The sequence below is a fragment of the Podarcis vaucheri genome (genome assembly GCF_965113315.1).
Source record: "Podarcis vaucheri genome assembly, chromosome: 12".
In the NCBI taxonomy this organism is placed as follows: Eukaryota; Metazoa; Chordata; class Lepidosauria; order Squamata; family Lacertidae; genus Podarcis; species Podarcis vaucheri.
The window spans coordinates 29,642,967-29,669,905 of NC_138750.1; the positions used below are offsets into that span (position 1 = coordinate 29,642,967).

The 26,939-nt window shown below is 40.0% G+C and overlaps 1 protein-coding gene across 2 annotated transcripts in view; it reads left to right on the plus strand.

Annotated features, from left to right (window-relative positions):
- CDCA7L (cell division cycle associated 7 like) overlaps positions 1–26,939 on the plus strand; it is a 58,492-nt gene that overhangs the window by 4,831 nt on the left and 26,722 nt on the right. For both annotated transcript variants that reach the window (XM_082193974.1, XM_082193973.1), the window contains exon 2: positions 3,998–4,105. The gene's annotated coding sequence lies outside the window, so the exon portion shown is untranslated. The remainder of the gene's footprint in view (positions 1–3,997; positions 4,106–26,939) is intronic.

The following is a 26,939-nucleotide window of genomic DNA, read 5'->3' on the forward strand; positions in this document are numbered from 1 at the left end:
TATTGGTGGCAGAAAGCTGGCGAATGGAGAATGCTTGAATTGGTATAAAATGGTTTTGTGACTTGTGAGACAGATGGCAAGTGATGCCTGTGCTGAGGGAGAGCAATATGACAGACTTAGTTATAGAATAGGTTGTACACATACAAAGAAACATAGGAGCCAACTCCTAGGGGTTGTGGGGGCTTCGGCCCCCACAATAAAACATTTGCAGGGGTTGGGCCCCCACAAAGTTAATGGGCAATGCCATTCAAATGGTGTGTGTGTGTGCACTGTGTCATGTGATCGATTATGCGAGGCGGGGCTTACCTGGGCCCCCACAATATTTCATTCAAGTTGGCAACCCTGCAAAGAAAACATTCCCCATGGGCACATTTTTGAAATTGTGTTATATGCTCTGAAATATTCCATTCACACTGAGCCATTTTAACCTGGTCCTCCTTTCTGTACAGTTGTGAATCCTGCAACCTACTTTCCTAGCATTTTTTAGAACTCTCTTCTGTCCTTAGTAGAGCTGCCATAGGTCTGTAATTTCTGGGACATTACTAGGATTTCAAAGGGGGACTGATGTCCGGGGGGGGGGGCATTTCCAAAAGGTGGTGTGTTTTGTCCTGGATCTTAGGCAAGTCAATCAAAAAAATCGCGTTTGTAAAAACAACTTTTGGGGTGTCCTGCTTTTTTACTTTTTGAAATTCGGCAACCCTAGTACTTAATATTGCACATTAGTTTCAGGTTTCCAAAGCACACTTACTGTTTTCTCTGCTCTTTATGAATTCATTTTCTCCCATTGGCTATCTTAGAGCTTGGTGGCTTTTTTAAAGTGCCTTCCTACTTCTTTATATATATTTTCTGGGACTTCATATACCTCTGCAAATCTTTGAAAAACCTCCAGGTAGATTTGCTAGATGTCTCCAGTCCTCCAAATCCAGAGTACAATTCCTGCCTCAAATACATTAATGACTGAATAAACGGCTCAACCCCAGAATTGTCTCTGATCAATGTCCCCAATTTCCCAGAGACAGTGAAGTCTCCCTCTAGTGGCTATTAACCTGTGGACTTTTTTCCCCTAAATGCTTCTGTGCTCTTCTCTGCTATCAGTTTGGGCTGAGGGAAAAAAATGCTGGATCAGCAATGTTACATTTCCCCTGGGAGCACCCTCTCTAGTGGTGATGTGCAACCATGGTTGAGAAATAAACTTTTTCATTTGTTTCCACCACCGTGATCAATTTTCTTTTAAAACATATTTTAAATGAAGTTTCACTTGAACATTTATTGTTTCTTTATCAATACCATTTGTATGCTGCCCCGTTAACAGTGACTTACAGTAAATATAATCATATGAACATTCATTAAAACACTGTACAAATATGGGATATAAAATAAACTGTAGTAAGTCTGAAGGCTGGGAGTAAAGCTACAAGAAAACATGAAGAAACAATTGGTTCCAAATAACAAAAATACATTTGTTGGCAAAATCTATAAAGTATCTTGGAATTTGGCTTACACTGGATTATATATATATAAAAAAAACTGACAATTATTCAAGAATATTGAACAGAGTTTAGGTTTTGGAGTTCTTTCCCGTTTTCCAAGATAGGAAGGATTGTTGTTGTTTAGTCGTTTAGTCATGTCCAACTCTTCGTGACCCCATGGAAGGATATTGGAAGTAAAAAATAACATTTATCCCCAAATCTTGCTTCTGTATATAAATATCCCATGACAGGAATGGAGGCTGGTCTGTTTGGGTGAAAGGGACACTGCCCCAGCAACCTCAGTCTGCCATCAACATCTGTCAGATTCTCCATCTTAGTCTCAGTGCTACCCTTTAGAGCAGTAGAGAGAAAGACGGGAGCAAAACTCAAGAATTCATTTGGACAGGAAAACCACCTACGCATTATTGCTGATTAAGTGGCTAGTTTTACTGCATTGGAAGGACTGGACGAGGCTCCTCTGATAGCTTGTTGGCTGGAGGACCTTTCACCTCTTGCAGCATATGAAAAAATCTATGTTTGCCTGCAAGTGCAAAGAGCATAACTTTCCTGAGATCTGAGACCCCTATTTCGAACTATTTGCATGGTATACATGCCATATGGGCTCTGCCAAAGCCCTACATCCCCCTTGCCTATCCAACCCACCCTTCACTTTTTCCTTCTTTTTAATACTTGGTTTTGACCACATGTGCCTGATTTTCAAAATGGTATTGTGAATTGACATCCTTTGCTGGTATGTTTTCTTTTTCCTTCTTTGTACTGTTATGGAAAAACTTAAAAACCAATAAACTTTGCATTTTAGAAAAATAAGATATGAATATTTCACTATACCATTCATGAAGTAACTGGTAAAGGACTTTTGCATTCCACCAACAATATCTGATAAATGATCTTGATCAATCATTGCTTTGCAAAACAATGATGATTACAACATCCTGAACTTGTATAAAATCAGCAGTTTTGTTTATTTAGTTCTCCACAGGACATCCATCATGTCTGTCCTTTTTATTTTTTGCTTTACATTTTACAGTTTTCTTTTGCTCCCTGTCTGTTCTCACCAGCTGGTCAGAGAAAATATTCAGCTACACCCTATTTCCTTTTGCTTAATAGACACACTGTTCTGTTCTGCCAATTTTGTGTATAATAATTTCTTTCCCCCTGCATTCATTTCCAATACACTGGTCAGCTTTCAGCATCTACTTCATTAACCATAGACTATCAGCAGTTTATGAAGGATATTTTATTAGGTTGGAGCGGGTGGGGGGGACCCTGTTCCCTCAATCCATTTTTGTATGGTATTCCTAGATTTGTGTGTTTGGTTTTACTCTCATAGTTTCAACATTTGTGCTACTTGGTTCTGGGTTTTTATTTAGCCTTTTTTATGCATATATGCACTCCAATCTGCCAATTAGAGAGGCATTAGGGCAAAGAAGATGATTACTGCTGCTTGCCTTCTATAACAATTTTAAATGTTAACTATATTTAGAATGAAAGAATTATATGAGAACCAAACACACATTACAAAGAGACACATGAGCATCATCAAATTGCATCCCTCTAGTATGTGTATTTGGGGCAGGGATGGCACGTGTGTGTGTGTGTGTGTGTGTGTGTGTGTGTGTGTAAACAGGAGCAGCAAAGTAGATTTAGATGTGAGAGTTGTGTCCCGCATGTTAAGATCTCTGAAAGAAAACAGTATACGTTAATGACGGGAGTCTAGCAATTGGGGTGTAACAAATTGTGGGGCTTGAGAGTGCCTTGTTTCAACTGTGGGTGCTGTACCTGGGAGGGAAAGTGCTGCAGGGATGGCTATTTCAATAGCTTGGAACAGTTTGGTGTGTTCCAATAGATCAGTAAGGCTGTTTCTTTGTTATGTCTGTTTGCCCACAACACATACTGAGTCACAGATACAGCCACAAAGTTTTCAAAATTGTAAAGTTCCTGAATGGAATTGACATGGGCTTGAATGACTTTTTCTTCAGTGTGGTAAATCTGAGAAAAATATAAGCAGGTTGGGTTTCATCACTGAAACAAGTCCTCACTGATGTAATAAACAAATGCAGGTAGGAAATGTAGATGGACCACTGGCAGAGCTCTTGTGCAGATTGGTTGTGATGAGTGGCATGGTTTTTCTCTTGTTTGTCTAGGTGCTATAAGTTCCATATCAACTTCATCTGCAATTGCACTTCATTATTATTTTGCTAAAAGTTTGCTCACTAGTTTTCCTGTGTTGTTCCATTATCCCCAGTAACTCTTGTATATGTGATTTCATTTTCATTACATCTAACTTCACAGACTGCAGAGCTTGGGTGTCTGGCTCTAGCAGGGAATAATATTTGTTTATTATCACAAGACAAACAATAAAAGTTGTTGTCCATGTTGCTTGATCCTGCTGATTGCTTGCATTGGGAAACAATGCTTATGTGATTTTCTGCAAACACACAGATATATATATTTTTTTAGTCCACTATATTTCACAAAGTACAGTTTCTGTTCATTTTCTTCTATAGCATCTGCATGTGGCTTTTTCAGTCACTGTTCAACTGACACCTTTTTCCTGCTTGTGACAGAAAGGAAGTTAGAAGCCTCTTCATGTGAACCACTATGCCATCCAATATGTGAGTGCTCTCTTGAAACTTAATTGAAGTCTTTGTACCTAGTACAGTGGTACCTCGGGTTGCATATGCTTCAGGTTACATACGCTTCAGGTTACAGACTCCGCTAACCCAGAAATAGTACCTTGGGTTAAGAACTTTGCTTCAGGATGAGAACAGAAATCGTGCTCTGGCGGCACAGCAGCAGCGGGAGGCCCCAATAGCTAAAGTGGTGCTTCAGGTTAAGAACAGTTTCAGGTTAAGAACGGACCTCCGGAACAAATTAAGTACTTAACCAGAGCTACCACTGTACAAGCTTTGTAATGAATGTGTCCTGCACCTCTCATACTACTGGCTGGGAAAATAAAATGCAATAATGACAATCAAAGGCGCCATAGCACTTAGTGTCTCTTTCCCAAGTAAAGGATTTTTGCAACCCATTTCCCAAGAGCCTTGATGGACACCTTTAGTTTCTATTCCTGGCTACTACCACCCCCATCTGCCCTTCAAAAAGCAGGGCTGTGTCCAGCAGCACTCCCAAGATCATAAAAAGGCACCAGAACTCCTTTGTTTATAATTGTGTTTTTAGGCCTTCCAAATCTTGTAACATTTGCAGAAGCAGCAGCATTAGATCAGAACAAGTAGCATTCTTCTAAGTTGTCTACTGGCCTGGGATGGCTCTCTTGCAGAAAAGTGCAGAGAATCCAAGCCTGGCAGCCACTGTCAATAGGAGTGGTTTCAGAGGTCATTCTAAACCTCTTGTTGACTAGCTGGATATGTGTATATCAATGCACATGAAAATAAATAAATGCATTTAGAATTAGAGGGGGTTTGTGATCCCTTGCCCCTCCACCCCACCGCAAACACCACTGGTTACAAGAGTACATGGATCTCTTTGACAACAAGGGCACTGGGAAGGAAACCTCTCTGTTGTGTATGTGGCGCCAATCCAGCTGGGTGTACACATAGGCCCATCAGATAAGCGGCAGTCGTACTGGTCAACTTTGGGGCAGTAAAGGAACCAGAGGGGATAAAATCCAGGCCTTGCTCCACCTCCCAGATAAAAACAGAAGTACATTGTATCACAGTTTAGTGGTGCAAGTGTTAAATGACTAAAATGTGGCAAATATAAAGGAAGCTGCTTATGCATCATGTTAATTTCTGGTTTTCAATGAAACTTCAGAATGTATTGACTTGTAAAATTTTGATGTGACAGTGAAACAAATTGAACCCACCTGCTGGGGGCAACAACCTACTGAGCTGAATGAATGAAAGCCAATCCTTTGTTCTTAATCTCTGAATTCTTTACTTTCTTCCCCCTTGACCTCCCCCCCCAAACCGTTTGTGATCCATTTGAATTCAGAATCAAAATAACATAAAAGAAAATATACATACACATGGTTTTAACCAGCAGCACATCTATTTAGGATCTCAAGAGTGATGACATCCTTTCCCTCTCCTAGGGCCATATTCTTCTCTCACTTGGACTGGCAAGGTTGTTTTGGTGTAAAAATGAGGGAAATTTATTGTCCCTGCTGTGGCAAAGAAAAATAAAATGGTCTCAATGAAAGAATGCTAGTGGTGAGTTAGGGGTATCCCCACAGAGTAAATTGTTTGTCAAAATCACATGATTCATTGTATTTGTCTCCAAGTTAGATCCCCCTACTGTGGGTTTATATTCTAGTGAGTCATCCTGGTGGGAGAGTGAACCTCAAAGGAAATGGTTGACTAAGTGGTTATTATATATTTTTAACTGTTCTTCATTAGGCAAAAGTGTGTTGATTTAATCTCCTTATCAAAAGCCTCCTTTTATAGCTCCCAACATCCTAAACAGAAAAAAATTGTCATGAAAGATCCAGTGCTTTTGGGGGACAGTGCTCACCAGTAAGCTGTTTTTGTGCTACTCATGGCACTTTTATCAACATGTGAGTGTTGGCACCTCATTTTTTTTGTAAAAAAAAAAAGCACTGGAAATAATTACCCAATATTCTCCATGTAAATAAACTACTTCTCCCTTTTTAAAGCCATCAAAGCTAGACTGGTCTGTGCCAGATTTGAGCATGGTTTTATTTTGAGACTATTTGGTCAGCTGCTTGAGACACGGGCATATCGGAAGGGCACCGGGGGGGCGTAGCCCTGGGCACATGATTTTGAGGGGGGCGCAAACCAGGTGCCCCCCCCCACAGGGATTCACATCCTGTCCTGTCTGCCACCGGCAGTCTTTGGGCCTGGCCTCGCTGCTGCATCCCCAGTCCCCTTGTTGAAAGGCTGCCCAGTCAATGTCAGAGGATTTTGCCCACCAAGACCAGCGTTGTTTGGCTAGGCTTCTCCCTGCACAGGTGGGCAGACGGTGCAGCGTAGCCCTACTTTGCTGTGGTAGTGAGGGCTGGGCTGACACAGTGGGCTCTGTGAAACTTCTGAGCCCGGCCCCTGCCCAGCGTGTGTGTCCCCACAGCGGCAGCAACAAGGGCTGGCTGGTGCTGTGGGTTTTGTTCGCCCTCCACACCCCACCCACCCCTGCCTGGAGCACACGCCCTGGGCTCTGGCAAAAGATGCAACACCACTGCTCTGAGAGCCATTCAAAGCTATAAAGTGGGATATAAGTATTCTAAACAAACAATGGTTTGCCTAGTACTAGATATTAAGCCATTAAAGCTCATGGCCACCACCCCATCCTTTGGCAATGAATTCCATATATTAATCACGCTTTGGATGAATAAGTACTTCCTTCTGTCTGTCCCAAATTTCCTACCAAATGTCTTGTTTCATAGGCTGTCCCTTGCTTTTACCAAACCCTCTCTGTTAACTTCAGGCTCAACAGAAGAATCCGAAGTTAAATCTATGGAAAACTGTGGAAACTTGAACGCTGTGGCACTTTTCCAGAAGTGAAGTCTACTTATGTTCTCGGTTCCCCTGCTACTGAGAGGGTCTTAAAAATGTGAGGATTGAAGTGTCTAGGTGCACCTGTACAGACACCATCCCTTTATGTCAGACATAACTAGCACTGGAAGCCTGTGCTGTACTAGAAATGTCATTGAATACACTTAAAGGAGAAACCAAAATTGCAGCTGAGTGCAGCTACAATGGATGATTATAATACAGAGCAAACTATTTCTAGCAACAAAGGCCCTGAGCATATTAACTCATTCAGTGAGTTGTATTGTGTATAATTCTTGCTTACACTTGCTGTCATGCGCCGTAGTTAAAATTTACACTCTTTTATTGGACATGAGAAGATATTTTTATTTATACCCTCTTTTGTTAGCCATTTGGCTTCATAATAATTAATCAAGCCACCAAAGCATTATCATAGTGGGGAGTGAGGAGGACTTATTTGCATTATTAAGATATTCTAACAGGGTATCTCAGTGTGTTAACAGCTCAGCTACAATATGGGCCTCTTGTTTTATGACAAGTTACAATTTTCTTGTAATGTTAGCTGAAGTTCATCTCAATAATTATGCTAAATTAAGGAGTCCTGCATATATAGAAATAAACATTAAAATGCATTAAATTGGAGTGAAGAATGTAATTTAATCCCTCTACAACTAAACGAAAGTCAGCACTAAGAGTGCCAGTTAGTCCTTGTTTCACCCTGTTAGGCCTTGATAAGACACACAACCCTCACTTTCTTAGGTGTCCTTTACATACACACACACACACACACACACACACACACAACCAATATTGGGTACTGCTTCATCATGGCGAGAACCCTCCATGCAGTAATATATATATGTGAATAACATAACCCCATGACATACCCTTCAGCTGCCCTGAATTTGCTGGCACCACCACAGAAACAATTAAGCCATCACGGCTTCTTCCTTTGCCACAGCTGCAATTTAACCCAAGGTCCTTTTAAGAGTAGTTTGGCTCCCGTCTTCTGCCCCTGCCCATGGGTATGTTGTGAGAAGGAGAAGACCCGGTGTGGGGGAGCAAACTCTGGTGGTGGAGGGCATGTGTGAGCAAAGGTGGTTTTTGGAGTCTGCAGCACCTGGCAGACAGGAGAAGGGAGAGAGCACTTTCAAAATAGGAGCCTGCCCTGCTGAGATGCTGGAACTGCCTTTGCGCTCTCTCCTCTCCCCTTCCCTCCATCTCCTCTCCCCTTCATATTCTACCCCCCTCCACAATTCCTCCCCATTCTGCTTTTTGCACCACAATGACACATGTTAGCCCCATTCTTTGCTACAGAGCTCCATTCACCCACCATTCAGCACATGCCTTGCCCCCTAAGTAAACAGAGCCTAGGAATGTGTGACCAGGCAAGAGAAAGAGGGCAGTGGAGAAGAAGGCATATGGGGGCAAGGGAGAAGTCAGGCAGAGGTTTTCCCTGCATATTTTAGAGTCTTCTCCTTCTTGGAGAACCAATAAGAAATACTACCCCTGGCCTGCAAAAATAAAATAAAATAAAATCCCCACCACTCTTAAGTTGCCCCCCCATCCCTTCTTTCAGCCTGCCCCTTTTAAACACAATTCCTCCCATTTATCATTTCATACATTCATCCATCATTTTGTAGGTCATTAAAAGGTGGGGGGGCACCATTTACAATTAACTTTCTTTGGCTAAATACCTTCCCATCATGATAATTGTGCCCACTTCTCCCCCCACACCTTTTTCCAGCCTATATTTCCTCTTTCTCCTAACCCTGTCACCAATTCTGATTCTCTTTCTTCTTTTCTCCTTTTCTCCTTTTCCAAAAATGTCCTTATCCTCTCTCTCCCCCCCCCTTTCCAATCTTTTTTTCTTCCTTCCCCTCTCACTTCTTTCTCTTTCCCCTCCCTTTCTCCTTCTTTTCCTTCCTTCCTTCTTCCTTTCCTTTCCACAGTCCTCCTTCCTTTTCTTCCTTTCTTCATAATTTTCCCTTCCTTTCATCTTCACTTTCTTTTTCTCTCTCTGCCCCCTTTCCCCTTTTCTTTCTTTTCACTCTTCTCTTCCCCTTTTTCTTCTTCTTTCTTTTTTTCCTCTCCTTTCCTGATTCTTCCAAATTACAGCAACTGTTTCCTGTTAAATTACATTTCATAGGCAGGGCAAAATATATCATGTATAAAGAGGTAATTGGGAGATCTTATACATTTCCCAGGTTTGATCTCACCTCACACATATACGTCATATACAAATGTGGGAGAAGCTTCCTGAGGTAAAACAGAATGTCCCTATTTTCATCTGAGTAATGCTGAAGGGTAAATGCCTTCAGAAATCAACATCCTGTTGGGATTATATTACTTGCATGCATGCGTCCCATTGTGGTCCATGGAACAAGGAATCTGACTGTGCTTGAGTGTCCCCCACACTGCTGCACAAGTGTGTGATAGAAACCTTATATATCTACATCTTTTGTTTGCTGTGGAAGATGCATGGCAGATATCTGGGTCTGAACTGACCTTTTTGAGAAGGAGGTTTCCTGAATGTAGGCAAATATTGGTCCCATGAGATGAAGTTCAAGGCTTTATTCACAAATTAAAAAGTAACAAATCACTGGGACTGAGTAGAATCCCCCAGAGAGTTCTTAAAGAATTCATTGGGGGAATTTTTGCTATCCTAACTAAAATATGCAACTTGTCTTTAAAATCAGCTTCCATACCAGAGGACTGGAAAGTGGCCAATGTACTATTTTTTAAGCAATTGAGGTGGGTGGGTAAGCTTACTGTCTGTTATGGTGAAAAACATAGTTCAAGATAAAAATATCAAGCATATAGAAGAACCAAGCTGGAGAAGAATTAGCATAGTTTCTACAAAGGGGAGTCCTGTCTCAACAAACAATTTTTGCACCAGGAATTTTGGGATACACACAAAAAATGGCATAAAACTCTTGTTCTCTTGGCTATTTTTCTATAGTTGGAGTTGGAACAGTTTCAGGATATTTTCAAGGTACTACTAGACCATAAGCCTTAAAATGTTTGAGGTCCTAGATGTCTCAGTCTGTGGAAGGACCCTACAGATGCAGGATTCTTCCTCAGAGCAAGGCAAGTAAGAGCTTGTAGGCTTGCCTGTGTTACTGACACTTTTGCCATGACAAAAGTTCAAGGACAGGAGTGGAGGAGGTTGTGTCGGGAGCATTTTATTAGACTTGGGATGGCACTCTTCCCCTTTATTGTTCAGTCATGCAGTTCTGTTGTAAAGCATTGAGATGATCACTTCTAGGCTTTTGTATAGTTTGATAGCTAATGGCATTTGCTCAGTGGGCACAAATAATCCAGTGACGTTTCTTAAGCCTGGAATGGAGATGTGTGAGAGAAAGAACAGCTTTACCGTTAGTTTGTCAATGTGTTTGTCTCTGGTCAGAGAAACTAGCAAGTCGGCTGGCAAGAAGCAGCAGTGGCCCCTTTGAGGGTTCTGTTGCTTATAGGAAACTGATGCTGGTTTAGGATGATGTGCCTTCCTTAGGATTCATGAAAGGGTGGCGCGTTCTGTGGACTGTAGCAGTACTTTCCAAGTACCTGCAGAGCAGGTTGCCATGGAATCATCAACGTCCAATCTTTTGTCCAAAACATGGATGATGCCAGCACTTATATTTGGCATTCTATTTAGTAGGCATCTGGTCTTAGTATTGCTAAGTGCTCAAATTCACCAAGCCAGACATGTGTCCCCACAACATTCATTTAAGCCAGAAGTATAGAGGGGAGAAAAGAGGGTTTAATAGCAAAAAAATTACTGTTTCACAAAATGGAAATCCTCTGTTCGGATGCTTTAATGTATGAACAGCAGATATGTGATTAAATATTCTAAAATTAGCCAGATTGTGTTTTCTACATCGCTACCTTCTACATATTTCTGTCCCCAAACCATAATTTATAACCACAGTGTCAGAAATCATAATTTAGAAGTAGCTTTATCCAGTTCATTTGATCAGTGTTTTTAAGAGGGGCTTCCTCAATTAAGTAGTCACTCTGCTGCAAGTAGTCGTGAATTACACCTTTGGATAATTAGGTCTAGGCAGAAAGTAGTCAAATTCATTTTGCTTTTAAACTGGTTCTGTTACTGCTATAAGACTTCTTTTGTTCATTTGCTTACTTTCAATATTTCCATCCTGCTCTCAGTACAAACAGCATAATCAAAAATTAAAATAATATAGCAAACTTCACACATTTGTAAATTAAACTAAAACTGCATTACAGATACAATGTTGATAAAAAATGCAAGGGCATTTTTTAAAAGGGAAGCCTAATAGAAGATGTGTGCCTTGGCTACTTGTCAAAGGGCAAGTGGTAGTGGGGTGTGGCAAACATCTTTTGGCCTTGGTTCCACTGCAGAAAATAAACTGGATCTTGTGAATGGATTCAGCACTACCAACTAGCCCCTTTCATTTATCCAAAGTTGCTTACCTTCTCAGATTGGAATAGCCCATGAGCATCAAGTACAAGCAGATGAGTTTAATAATAGCTATGATCAAGGCTCTACAAATGGAGACTTTCAAATAAACAAAATTAATGCAACCATTTTGAGGGCATGCTGATCTGACCAGTAGTTAACTTTTTTTGGTGATTTTGGCATACTGACTGGCTTTTGCAAATGCTCCAAAATGAACTCACGATATCCAATAAAATCTTTTCAAAATGATTTAAGTCAAGTATGCTGAGTCATAGTTAGTGCTGTACAAATATACCTCAATCCATTTGGATATTCATTTGCAATTTCATCTAGTAATTTATGTTCTGCTGCAGTTGGTTTATTTGGCCCAAATCTTTGTTCTGTTTCTTAATTCACTGATGTGGAAATATACTTCTTTTTTATGTAACACATAATAGGCACACATATATTAGCTATAAACAGATATCTGCAAACCAATTACCTCCCCTGCGTGTTTCATTTCAAAGTTAATGAAAGTGAATGACTCATCACAAAGCCAACCATGGCTGCAAACCTTACTATATCTACTCAGAAGTAAGTTCCACTGAATTCAGTGTGTCATGTTACCAGCCAAGGGGCTAGGACTGCAGCTGCTTCCACTACTTGATTTCACAATTCATTATACATTTGTCATCCTATCCCATTTACCCCAGTCAGGAATTGGGGAAGGATGGTCTGATTATAACTCAAGATTAAAAAAACACCCTTCAGGTTGTCAAAATGCAGAGTCAAATCCAGGTGATTCTCCCCACTTTGACAAAGAAGAGCACTTTAAGAGGATTTTAAATAACTTTTTGAAAAGAAAAGTGAGAGATGTTGTCCATTGGTTTTTTAAATTCACAATAAGATGCAGATTAAGGTCAAAATTTTATCCAACACCTCTGGGAGTAAGCACCACTGAATTCAGTGGGGTTTACTTCTGTGGATATAGATGTGGTTAGGCTTGCAGTCTTAGTGCACATAGGCTGCCTTTGACAGCAAAAAAACTTCAGAAAATATAGATGGGAAGAGGCACCCATAAATGAATATATAAATTACATATATTGCAAAGCAATTTATATTGCTAAGCAATCTATGTATATATACAGTAATGTATGTATGTTAAAAACAACAGTGTATGTTGTGGAGCAGGCTTCCTCAACCTCGGCCCTCCAGATGTTTTGAGACTACAATTCCCATCATCCCTGACCACTGGTCCTGCTAGCTAGGGATCATGGGAATTGTAGGCCAAAAACATCTGGAGGGCCAAGGTTGAGGAAGCCTGTTGTAGAGAACCAAAGGAAATCATTTTCACAGCAAGATACCATGTTGCAATGGGAATGTTTGAAGGAGGCAGTGGTAAAACCACTCCTTAAGAAACCTTCCCTGGATTTGGAAAACCAACTATCTACTGGCCAGTTGCTAATCTCCCTTTCATGAGCAAGGTTCTGATGTGAGTGGTCACAGACCAGATCCAGATGCTTTTGGAAGAAACTGACTTTCTGGATCCATTTCAATCAGGGTTTTGGCCCAGTTTTGGCACAGAAACTGCTTTGGTCGCCCTGTACGATGACCTAAGCTGGCGCAACAAGTCAGCTTGTCCGCTAGACAGAGTGATTCTGTTCATGTGGGAAGCCAGTCATCTTGTAGTGAACAGCACTGCAATGAAGCCAGTCTTATTGTACTCTGCAAATACAGCAAGCTGAAAGAAAGTCAGGGCAAGGTAACACTGGCTGTGCTATTTTTATTGCTACAATCTGTTCCCTAAGTCAATGCATCAAATTATGTCAACAAGTTAGAAGTGACCAATACACTGTACTTGGTCATCTTAAATCCCCCTATTTTTCACATCTGGTTAATTCCAATTACTTGGCGTAGGTATGGGGAAATAAGTGACCCTCAAATGTTAGTGGACTCCATCCCCCATCAGCCCACCCAGCATGGTCAATGGCCAGAAATAATGGAACTAGTAATACAATAGCTAGAAGGCCCCTGGGGTTTGACATTCCTGGTTTAACATAATGTCCTTTAAGGGTCTCACTGATTTAAGAGCGATTTCATATATCACTTGAACATCCTACAATAGGCAATTATAAGCAAAACTGACATTAAATAGTTAAACATTAAAAGGACAAATTCTAAATCATCTGATGAAAAGAATCCAGCTTTATTCATAGTAATGACTCACATTTATTCCAATCAGTTTTGATTCTAATAAGGTTCCCAGTAGTAAACAATTAGTACCACCTACGCTAAATAAAATTTCTAATCGACAGGTAGTAATGACAAAACACATTCTGCAGCCGAAAACTATTTTGGATTAGCCTATGGGGATTTTTTTTTTAGAAAGAAAATCCAGAAAGGAAACTTCAGCAGGCCAGCTGGCTAATGCTTGGGATAATAACCCTGCATTTCTTTGAAGAAATAATAAAAGAGAATGATCAACAGCAATAAAACAAAGCTTCCCATGATACGATGTACTATGGATAAATTCATGTGCATTTATAACAGTCATTTCTAGCAAGCAAATGCCAGCAGCATTCAATAGCATATAAATACACATTTTTCAACGACTGTTGTTTCATTCCATTACCTCTCTATTTGTTTCAATGGAGTTGTTACTAACACCACTTGAAGTAGAATCGGAATTGCGTAAGTTCAGTACAGTCATTTCCCTACCCAAATGTTTAAAAAGCAAAAACTTTTTTTTCATCTTGCTGCACTCCACACAACCACTTCTCGCTGTTATTCCTTTTTATGCATTTCCAAAGGTTTAAGCATTTCTATGTTAATCTACAACAGATGAGAAGGGAGAACAGCTTCCGTTTGTTTTGGTCTTTGAGGATCACTTCTGATAATTGGCAAACACAAATATCATGTGAGCATTACTATGCAAGTTCCTAGTAGGAGTTACTATTTAGCCTGGTGGAGAGTTGTGGGGGCCTCAAAATCTTGCACACCATTTTGTGACATTTTGGTGGGTGTAATAAAGCTGTGCCACTTCCAAATTTACTGCTACTATTTCTATATATTTTGGAATCAGGGTACCTGAAGGATTGCATCCTTGAGTATGAATCTTATCAGAGCATTATGGTAATTAACAGACTCTTCTGTGTACCCCAAAATTAGTTAACTAAGTCAAGAGGTGTTGAATGCCTACTGATTTTAAATGGCTTTAGTGAAATCCATTTGGTTCTTATGGCTGTTCTGTCTTCCAATCCTATGTTGTTTTGTTGCGGTTTTTTCATAATGATGGTCTTTGTGTTTTCATTGGATTAAGATGTTTTAATATTTGTATTGCATTTGTATTTTAACCTCTGGCTTGCAGACCCACAGCGTTTGCTGGTCTGTGTTGATGTAGACCTGTTTCTCTCTCTCTCTCTCTCTCTCTCTCTCTCTCTCTCTCTCTCTGTGTGTGTGTGTATGTGTGTGTGTGTGCATGTGCATACATGCATATGTGAGTGGGTGAATGAAAGAGAGAAAAGTAGGCAAAGTATTTGCAGAGTCGTAAGGAAAGGGCTGGAGCTTGCAATACTGGCCTCCAGGAGGGGGTGGTTTGCAATGCCTTGACACTCTCGTACATAGGGACAAACTACTTGAAACACTTGGTGATATATATATATATATATATATATATATGCAGGTTTTGGTGTCTTCGGGTGTCTTCGGGTGTATATAAAATAAATGTGCTGATTTTTCCCTACTTACCAAAACCTACAAAAGTGGCATGGGAATCAATATGGTTTACATAAAAGATGCAGATTGTAAATTTAAGTTTTTTGAGATGACTAAGACACTTCTAGCAAATTCCAGTATGTAGGGGAAAGTCTGAGATTGATATATGTGAAAGGTTGCTTTCTATATGTGGTTCTGCCATCTATCAGTAATTGCCAGGCAAAAGATAACCCACATTTTGTAATTATCTAGTTCTTATTAGCTGGGAGCAAGGCAATTGAAATGAAACGATATTTAAGTTGACTTCACTGTGTGTAGGATTTTCATCTTGTCCCACACCGCACGCTACTAATTTCTGCTCTGTATTTCAGATGGCTGTATATAAAGAAATGAAATATGTAAATAATACTTGGAAGGGAACAAAGCAAATAAGAGAAGTCAAATTTACTTAGTTCCTTAAAAGAAAAAGAGCTTTTAAAATAGAATTTCCTTGTCTTTCTGCCTGTGAATTCACAGGGTAACGCTGAAGGTAGATTTTGTTGCCCAGCAGATGGCAGTGTTGCTACACAAAAACCATCACAGATTTATAATTGAGAAACTGTACCAAAACTTTACAAGTGGGTGCACTGTAAAAAAAGAGAGAGAGAGCGCGCGCATGTTTGTTGGCTTAAAAAACAACTCTCTCCTAGATCTCTTGTTTCAGTGTATCTGAAGAAGTGTGCATGCACACAAAAGCTCATACCAAGAACTAACTTAGTTGGTCTTTAAGGTGCTACTGGAAGGATTTTTTTTATTTTGACTATGGCAGACCAACACGACTACCTATCTGTAACTTGATCTCTTGGATTGCATTGTATCCTATTGGCCTAGCATTTCTCAAATGATGCATTCATTAAAAAAAAGCCAATAAGAATAAGTTTTACCTGCTCTTGCAAGACACATGGTTATCCAGGATCACTTTCCTTCAAAGAACAATATCTCAACTATATTTGATGAGAGGCCTGACCCTTTTCCTTCGCGCCACTTTGGAGAATTTTATTTTATTTTATTAATTTTACTTGCTGTTCAGATAAGATTGCTAAGAGCAAAGGAGCTGCTGTATATTTAGTCAGAGCACTGATCCATCTAGCTCAGTGTTTGGAGATAGGCAATGACTCACCAGAGTATCAGCCTGGAGCCTTCCCAGTCCTACCTTGGACATGCTAGAACACTCAACTACTGAACCAGGGAACTTTTGCATGGAAGACACATGTTCTCAAAATGAGCCCTTGTCCTTCCCTAAAATAAAAGGCCCCCCTTCCATTTCTTCTTACCTTGCTCCTCTCTGTCTGACGCATGAAGAAACGAGAGGGAAGTCTCCTGTTTTATCTCCATGCCAGAAAACGTTACCTCAGGCTGCTGTACAGGACCCAGTAAAACTGGTGACTGGCAACCTCACCTACTTAATACAAACAAAAACAGCCAAAAGGGAATGTGCCAAATATTATATGTGTGCTTTCTTCTGATTGAGAAAGACTGATGTGATTTGTACATGTATACATGCTAGAGTATATGTTTAAATGTCCTTTCAAAGTTTAAAAAAAGTCTTTCATATGAAATAATTACCGGTAGTTGTAATAATATTAGAAACATATTTTATTCCTTTTTTATTTTAAACAGAGTCTGGAAACTAAAACACACAAAAAGGAAAAGCAGTAACTTTTGTTGGAAATAAAAACCAAAGCTTAACATCTTAGAGTCGTGATGTGAATATTTAACCTAATATCTTTTAGTCTTTCAGACTTTTGATCTCCCACCAGCATTCTGAAATGGTACAGTTTCAGGATGTCTACTATAACATGTCCTAAAATGGTCTGATAGTGTGTTTCGAGAGAGGAGGAGTATAGCATTTTTTCTTACTGCCTCTTAGAAAATATCAGACTAGTTGAACCCAGGGCATTGCTCGGAACATTAAGGATTCTCTGGGTACTAGCACATGCCATACATGAAACTTGCACATACTAATTTATAAGTACATATGCCTCTGGGCAAATTAAAATGGTGGGTGACTGGTGTCTCAGCAGCATTGCACTTTTCAGTGCACCCATTTGTCTTGTAAGTACAGTTTAAAAAAATATATATGAAAGAAAAGGGAGGGCTGGCACAAAAGACCCAGAGCTCAGACTCCATGATCCTTCTCCTAACAATGCCCTTCACTGAACCACCATCATTGGTGTTCTGCAGTGACGTGTACTGAAAGTTGGAGAGAAAAGTAAGTGTGGTGATTTCATTTCAGATTAGGCCAGACCCAAATACAGTGGATGACACTCCCCTACTTTGAGCACTGCCAGTGGCAGAGTGCACGCCTGCTAAGGTGCAGAAATGCCATACGGCTGTGTTCCTATCACTTAAAATATTTAATTTTAGATAGTTAAGCAAACGTTACAAACATGCATTTCACTAACACACTTGGCATGTAAGGTTTATGATCCTTATCTTGTTCAGTGCAGCCTGTGAGTCAGGTCATTTATATTTCTATGCCACCAGCAAGGGAATTCATGCTTAAGAGACTTAACAAGCTGAATGCTGTTCAGTAAGCTCATTGCTCATCACTGATTTGAACCCAGGTCAGAAACCAACATTCTTAACCCTGTGCCTCATTAGGTAGCCAGCTGAGACTGTCTGATTAATGCATCAATTGTTTTGCCTTCCAATCCCACCACCCCCGCCCCCGTTGTTTCTTAGGTTCTCCCCAATCAGCCAGCAGCACTATAGACTTGGGCACCACTTTGTGGCCTTTTAGGATGCTTCCAGTCTGTCTTTATTTTCTGGTAGGATCAGTTGCATACCAGCAAATTAAAGTTGCACAATTCAAGTTGACTTTGCACCCTTGCGCAGCAAACGTGCTTCCCCCAATATTAGACTTCCTGTAATAAGGTAAAGGTCAGGAAAATGCACTAGGAAGTGTGGCATAACATTTACTTGATACAAGGCTCGTCTAATTTTCCTCAAACTGATCAGAATGAATCCTCAATAAATAGCCAACATCATCTAATTTCCTTGCAATCAAACTGGGGTGAACGTTCAGTGAACAGACTTGACATCCTTCCGCAGGGCCTGCAAGACAGAGCTGTTCCACCAGGCCTTTGGCCAGGGCACAGCCTGACTCCCTCCTTCGGCAGTCTTCACGGAGCTCTGGCCCAATGGTTGCCAGTGGTTTAATTTGAATTAATTTTATAAGGAATGATTTTAGAGTGTTGTGTTGTGCTGTACTGTAGTACTGTTTTATTGTTGTTAGCCGCCCTGAGCCCGGCTTCGGCTGGGGAGGGCGGGATATAAATAAAATTATTATTATTATTATTATTATTATTATTATTATTATTATTATTATTATTTGGGGTAAGTGTGTAGCTAAAAGGTAGTTTTGAAGGATAGTTGTGTTTTGGTTCATATATTGTTTTAGAAAGTGCAACTTTGATGGATTCAGGATTCTATGATCTTTTCAGTGTCTATTAATGACCTTCCTTTTATCAGCCTGGATAGCTCAGTTGGTTAGACCGTTAGAGTGTGGTGCTGATAACACCAAGATTGCAGGTTTGATCCCCATATGGGACAGCTGCAGATTCCTGCATTGCAAGGGGGTTGAACTAGATGATCCTCAGGGTCCCTTCCAACCCTGATTCTATGATCTAAATGTGTACTGAATCGAATTTCTTCTGCATCCTTAAATATGATTCTCATTATTAGGTGATAACATGCACTGATAATGGTAAAAGGCTCTGTACAAGAAGCAGGCAGTGTTTTTCTGCAGCGAGTTAAACAAAGATGCAAATTAGGTCACATCTATGCTTTGCCCATCTCTGAACACCAGTTTTCATTACAAATCAACAGAATAAAAACAAGGATAGTTTCAGTATGAGATGGCTAGCTGCTTTACAGCTAACCTTTCAAGACGAATGTAGGGAAAAGAAGAATGTAGTTGTAGTTAGATTTTGGAAAAGGAGCTTATCTAATCCTAAAACGAGAGCAGAGCACTCAAAGACAACAGCTTTTCGAAATGTCTCGTGAACTGAATTTTAGGGTTGAGGATTCAGATAATTTCCTGGCATTGGTTTTTTAACCATTATGTTATTCCTGGGGCAGAGTGGCAAGTTTCCATAGCTGTTCTATACCAGTGCTTCTTTCTGGGAAAGTGAGATAAGCCTATTCCTGCCCAGTAAACAATAACCAAACCAGAATTTTCTGCAAAAACTTTATAAATGTAGTTGTTTTCAAGAAAGAATATTAATTACGAACCTAGTAACAAAGGCTGACAAATATTTATTTGGCTTTGGGGAAATATATCTGCCCCAATTGATTTTTGGTTGATTTATTCTCATAAATAGCCCTAGTAGCGTTTGCAGTCCATTCTGTGTGCTCTCCACAGATATATTCCCTCTCCAGGGAGCTTTGCTGTAAAATTGCTACCTCATAAAATAGGAACTAAATTTTCTATGAGGTTTCTTATTGTTAGCAATGGCACCCAAACGTACGTTTGATTTCATCAATGGTGCAAGTTCCTCTTCCACCTTTATTGGAGCCTTTTATTTTGAGTATTAATCTGTAGACAGACTACTGAGTAATATATTGTTTAGTAATAAGAGACCTTTCCTCCCCAGTACGATATTTTCCTTCATTCTTCCTAAGTTAGTTCATACTCGCATATTTCACAATTTCAGTGTGCATAGAGAACAGGGAGACGCATTTGGTGGATCTTACCGCAACTGGTAGGATTCAAGCAATTTCCTACTCAGAAATGACATATTGTATGAAGTGGGCCTAAGGTATAATCATTGCTTTATGAATTTTTTTAAAAAACACGTTTCTACAGTCAGTATATCTGTTTTTGGCGCTGTTTTGTTCCTCATTTGTTTCTGTTTGTTCCAAATTCTACAAGATTTCATTTGTTCAAAATTCTATACAAATCTGAAGAAAAGCTGTTGTTTTGGCTGCTGTTTAGTTTTGCTAGGAGAGGAAAAAAACTGAGAATAAAGGCAAGCTTTGTTCCTTGTAAAATTAAATGACACCCAAACGAGTGTAAAAACGGGGGGGGGGGGAAGAATCTACAAGAGATGAGAAATGTTTGAATCTAGTGGGTGGAGAAAGAATCTCAGCAACGAGAGGACAGCTGCAAATTTAAATAATCAAAATAGAGTGAGAAAGATGCTGTGAAAATATAAATATCTACTGCTTAAACTGCCTGCATTTTTAGATGTTCATTCTCAGTTTACATAATTAAGGGGGATAATATTGACAATTTGCAGAAGAGGATAAGCACTCCAAGCCATTAGGAAGAGGAGTTAATCATATCCTAAATTTAGAAGATATAACCCTCCCCCCGGAATCTATTTCTTTTGAGGTGAAAGAAGAAAATGCAATGACTTTTCAGGGTCTTCTGATTGATTCATTTCCTTATCTGTGCATTAAATTGTAATAAAAAGACCCAATGATAGTACTTTAGCACTATGGCGTATTCAAAGAACCGGTAAGCAGGTTATGCGGCTTACACTAGGCATCTAGAACAATGAAGAGCCTTGCAGCACCTTAAAGACTAACAAATTTTTTATGGCATCAAGTTTCATGGCTTTGAGTTCTCTTTTCAGCTGAAAGTCCATGAAAGCTTATGCTATAATAAATATCTTGATCTTTTCAAATACCTCAGGGTTCTTTTGTTGCTTTTGCTGCCATAGACTAACGTGGATAAAAGTAAAGGTAAAGAGACCCCTGACCATTAGGTCCAGTCGTGGCCGACTCTGGGGTTGTGGCGCTCATATCACTTTATTGGCCAAGGGAGCCGGCGTACAGCTTTCTGGGTCATGTGGCCAGCATGACTAAGCCGCTTCTGGTGAACCAGAGCAGTGCACGTAAACGCCGTTTACCTTCCCGCCGGAGCGGTACCTATTTATCTACTTGCACTTTGATGTGCTTTCGAACTGCTAGGTTGGCAGGAGCAGGGACCGAACAACGGGAGCTCACCCCGTTGTGGGGATTCGAACCACCGACCTTCTGATCAGCAAGTCCTAGGCTCTGTGGTTTAACGCACAGTGCCACCCGCATCCCTGCTAACGTGGATACCCTGCTAACGTGGGTACCTCCTAGAAAATCTGGGTATCTAGGACTCAGGAAACCCTAGATCTGAAGTGGGAAACCTTTGACCCTCCAGATGTTGGTTTGCTGCTCCCATCAGCTACAGCCAGCATGGCTAATTGCCAGGAATGATGGGAGTTCTGCTGTGACAATATCTGGCAGATCCTCCCTGTTCCCCATCACCATTAAAGGACAAATAGATTTATTGTGACATAAACTTTCATGGATCAAGGCTTTCTTTATCAAGTGCCTAAAGCGTTCTGTTCAGCTGGCACATATATTTCTATTTATATATACATACATGGTTATAAACTGCCCAGTTAAGAAATAACAGTAGCCGAGTTGACTTTATAGTAGGATTCAAACATGCATTTATGTATGTGTTGAACAAAAGAACAAAAATAGCCTTTTCAAATTTCTTCCCTGCATTCTGTAACATAAAATGGCACCCTAATATACAATGGATTGGATCCAGACTAAATTAATTGCACTTAACTCTCATAGAAACCAATGTGAAAGGTTGGTCATGATTAAGTCCCATTGAAATCAATTTGTTTCATAATATTGATGTTCTGCTTGATTGAAAAAAACAAACAAACCCACAAAGCGTGGTCAATAATATAAGACATCAAGACCTGAAATTATTGTTTTTTATAAAAAAAAACACCAAGCACAGCCAGAATAAAAACAAAGCTAAAACATTCAAGGTTTTTTTAGGATGCAGTTGGACACAAAATGTAGAGTTGGAAACTGAAAGTTGAAAAAATACAAGCTTTGGGTGCATGTTTATTAAGCACTTAAATGACAGGCAATGACAGGGACTTTATTCAAATTATATAAGGCTTCAGTGTGCCCACTTTTCATACTTAAAAGAGACTGCCGAAACCCTATAAAATGTCCTCTTCTTTGGACAGAACCTGATCTTCTTCACCTGCAGGTTTACATAGCAAATACCCTTAAAGTACTCCTTTTTTTATTAATGCCTGCTATTTACCAAACTAAGCAAGATTCATAAGTGAATAGCATTGATAGTAGATAAGAAATACCAACTCTTATGAAGAAACCAGCACTGATAGAGTATAAGCCAGAAGGAAAGCATGCTTTTTGTATGACGTTTTCCTCCTTTTCTTAGTGTGTGAGGTGGCTGATGGGGAATCTGTGCTTTAAAGAACCCTGTAAAGATTTCCATGCAAGGCGTAGCAGAGAAGAACAGCTCTAATCTGCCAAGAGTCCAGACCTCTGTGATAAGAGTACATAATTTGTATGCAGAAGGTCCTAAGGGCAGTCCATGGCATCTCCAGGAAAAGTTATCTTGGGCAGCAGGAATGAGAAAGAACTTTGTGTGAGACTCTGGGATGCTGTTGCGAGTAGAAGGTGCTTGCCCAGATGAATGAAGTGTAGATTCTCACACATTGGCCAGCTTCCATTTTGACTTGGAATGTTCATTTTGGGCTTCTCAGAAGCACGTAAAGGCAAGAAGCCGATGGAGGGAGCGCTGGCCCACATTGGCACCCACCTGAGTGGTGCGGAAACTGTGCTCCGGCTGAAAAAAAGGCATTGAGAAGAACTCTTGGTTCTTCTAGGCTAAGCTAGTGACCAAACCTCTGCAAACCAAGAGCAAGATCATGGCAGTTCAAGTGCTGCTGAAAGATGATTCCTTAATCTCTGTTAATTGGAAATAGACCCACTTAAAAACTCAGCACATTTTTAGGTATTGCTGCTGGCTAATTTAGGAAATAGTAAGTTGCTCCAAGATGCAGTCATCAGAAACCAATCCCAGCGTATATATACTTAGGAAGGGTTGCCACATCTACCAGGTCACAAAGCATTGTGTTACGCTTTGTGGCTACCTGGTGATGGAACATCAGACCATAGATCAGTTTGGCAGCCCAAATACAGATCGTTTGGCTGTATAAGGTATGCAGCCTTTGACTTGGATCCATAACAAATCACATTTATGGGAATGGGATGCTCCTGCTACTGGAAAGGAAGGGCAATTTTCACTGATCCCCTTTCCTCCTGCAGCCTCCTGTGCTCTGCAGAACTACTCGAGAGTTAATGGATCCTTCAAAGTAGTATGTAAGCTGGTGTGGGGACTGAGTGGGTGGGAATTGGTGAAAATCACCTCCTCACATCCACCAGAGGAAGCCTCTAGATCGAAGGAGTCCTTTCATTTACAGAAGGACATGCCTAGATCAAAGTCTAGATTTAACCCTACATTGAACCACCAACAGCAAGTTAATATATTGCATATAAGCAAGGAAAGAATAAGAATGAATCCTCCTCCTTTATTGTTTGAATGGAACTTCTGCAATTCTTCCGTAGTGAAATCCATAAGCTGCTCATGACCACAAATAAGATCTGTGAATGTTGTTAGCTAAAAAGGAAATCTAAAAAGCACAAGGAGCTCACAAGCTTTCTTGCCTGTATCATGTGGAGTAACATTTTCTTGTGTTGTCTATAAGATTCAGGCTCTTATGCAAATGGCTGACATTAAAACTGTGGATATAAAAAATGTAGGTTTTTTTAAAAAAGTAGTACAAATATTGAAAGGCTGAGGAAATGAGAGAGTCGTCGATTAAAACACCTAGACTCTGTGCCTGGACAAGTGTGACCATAAGTAAATTTTAAGGTTTTTTGTTTTTTGGTATGGAGCTATATCTTATGAGATGGTGATTACCCTGCATTGCCAAACAGGTCTCAGCCGTTCTTTTTTACTTACCGGAGGATTTACAGAGCAGGAAAAAGAGGATTACAATTCCTCTCAGCAGCAAGTAATCCTTTTAAGTTAGGTATGTCAGTATTCATTGAGAAGTGTGGGAAAGTGCAGGCTACTTAAAATGCTTGACATGTCTAGGAGAAATGTGGTGGCAGGAACTTGGGATCAGAAATCTTCAGAGTGCTTATTACAATAGACCCCATGACCCCCAAATTAGAAACTGTTAGAAGCACGAATGAAAAATGGAGCTTATGAAATGGATTTTAGTTTACTGCTTGTATTTTGAGAATCAACAAACAAAACATCAAGATACAGCATTTATTCAATTAAAACATACTTGCTCCCTTTTGCAAGGTCATTTAACAGATGATGCCCTTATTGTATAATTATATTTTATGCCACTATAAGACTACAATGAAGGGGACTTGTATAAGTGGACAGATGTGGTACGTTTTCATAGCAGCTAATAATGTCTTCATGTACACATTTATTCTGCTCAGAAAGCAGCAGTTCAAAAGTGCTTCAGCCCAATTATAGGGTGTATCATAAGTCTCGAGCAGAATTATGGTTATGAATTTCACTGCATGGTTTATATTCAAAGGGCTGGGCAATCATCAGAAATACTCTCATAAGATGATGAGAAAAGTCAAAGGCTAGTCCAGACCCAATAGTTATAAAATACACCAAATGTGATATATCGGGTTGCAGCTGAAGAGCACCTAGGATCTAGCTATAACATCAAGTCTAAAGACACTGATGAGAGTCTATAGAAAAGGTAATAACACAAAGACGATCAGAGCTTAGAGGAGAAGACTTTGAAGTAAAGGTGAAAAGAGGTTTTTGAAAAGTGGCAGAAATTCAGTAATGCATGGGAAATCCACAGTGGTAAAGTGAGAGGTATTTGAGATACAGTTGGGGAGGTTACAGCCAAATTAATTCCAGTAAAATGAAGAAGTGGACTCTATTGTTAAGTTAAGAGCAGAAAGAACAGCCTAATCGCCAAACATTTTTAAATGAAATACTGGTGAAAAGAATGACTGCATATAAAAAGGATAACTGTATAAAAGTGTAAAGTTTAAAAAAAGGGAAGAAAGCAGCAAGCTGGATAAAATAGCCCTGGATATTATACAGTTCCAAAGAATATTTGACAGTTCTGAAAGTAGCTGCACATTTGTATTATAATGCAGTGCAATTTTAATTCAATGAAATGTACAGGACATTCTACTGCAGTCATTTCAGATCAGTCCTTCATGGTTTGCATGAACTCCTGGACAGCTTTGCTAAATGGAAATGCTTCATAATGTTGAATGCCAGGACAGGCAAAAACAGAAACCATAAAAAGCATCTTGAGAACACAGAAGTCTCCACTTTCACAAGAAACTTTGGTAGTGTTCATTTCCCCCACTTTATTTCCCCCGTTTCAATAAAGCTCCGTATTCACACCCATAAGTGGCAACTGTATCTTTCTCTGTTGTGGAGATGCAATGCAAACTAACATTTATATAGGCTGTGATTTGATGTACAGTACTGTGATGGTTCTGTGTGTGGGCAGCCCCTTTACTCGCCACTATTAGCTCTGATATAGTCTGAAATGTAGCCAAGGATGTTTTTGATTGGATGACAATATCATAATCAATGAGAGCTTGTTACATTGTGTCAGATCAAATATTGCTTTCATTGCTAAACTACATGAACACTAGTGGATGTATATGCATACGTCTGTTCAGCAGCCTACAGGTGGAGATTATAGACATTTCTGAAGCAGTAACATAAGGTATTCTTGTAAGCCAGAGTTTATCTTTTCTGAAGCTGAAACTTTGGGTCCCTCCAGACTGGTGTTTTATCACGGGTGTATTCTGCAAGATGTTATTGACCACATTATGGTTCTCTGGAAGTGCTATAGCACAGCAAAAGTGGGGTGGGGTGGGGAATAAACCCAAACATTTGTGGTCTGAAATGTTCCAGAGAAGGGAGTTATGGTATATGCACTGATCGGAAATGAAGCGATGTGAGCATCCCAAAACTTTTTCAAGTACAGTACGAACAGTACTGAAAGTGAGATAATATATGACTGCCCTGATAGCATCGTGAGAACAAGTCATCATGGATTTGCAACAAAAAAGGAGGTCTGAAGGTGGTCTTTGTTCTAAAGCTAGCACTCAACCCTGTAATATCCAAAAGAAGAGAGTACATTTGAACTTATGCAGACAGCATTTTCCTTGCCACTGATTAACCACTACTAGCATCTGCACATTTGGAATTTAGGCTAAGAAGGTTAGCATAGAAGCTGGTTTGGTAGCAGCAAGGATAGCCCAAGGTGATTAAAGCTATAGGGTGTGTATGTTTAAGGGTCTGTATGTTTGACTGGTTAGTTTGTGTCAATCTCTTGAGTTCGGGTGTTCGGCGCTTTTTTTGTTGGAAGGGCGGTTGCTGTTAGGTTTTTTTGTATCTTTTTTTAGATTTTGTTATCATTTATGTGGAAATTGTTCAGTTTGGTTGCATATTTTTTAATGTTTTATTTCTTGTGAATCTAAGCTTGGCCTAACTGAGGGGCAGTATTTCAATATGAGTAGGGAAATGAGAGTACCCCTAAATGTTTTTTTAAGAAAAAAAGCACTGATTCTAACTAAAAAATGAGAACGGTGGGCTGGATAACCTGTGCCGACCATTCCTATACAGTGGTATCTTGGGTTACAAACACTTCAGGTTACAGACTCCACTAACCTGGAAGTAGTACCTCGGGTTAAGAACTTTGCCCCAGGATGAGAACAGAAATCGTGTGGCAGTGGCGCAGCGGCAACGGGAGGCCCCATTAGCTAAAGTGGTACCTCAGGTTAAGAATGGTTTCAGGTTAAGAACGGATCTCTGGAACAAATTAAGTTCATAACTTGAAGTACCACTGTATATACTACAGTGGTGCCTCGCAAGACGAAATTAATCCGTTCTGCGAGTCTCTTCGTCTTGCGGTTTTTTTCGTCTTGCGAAGCACGGCTATTAACGGCTTAAAGAAAAAGGAAACAAACTCGCAA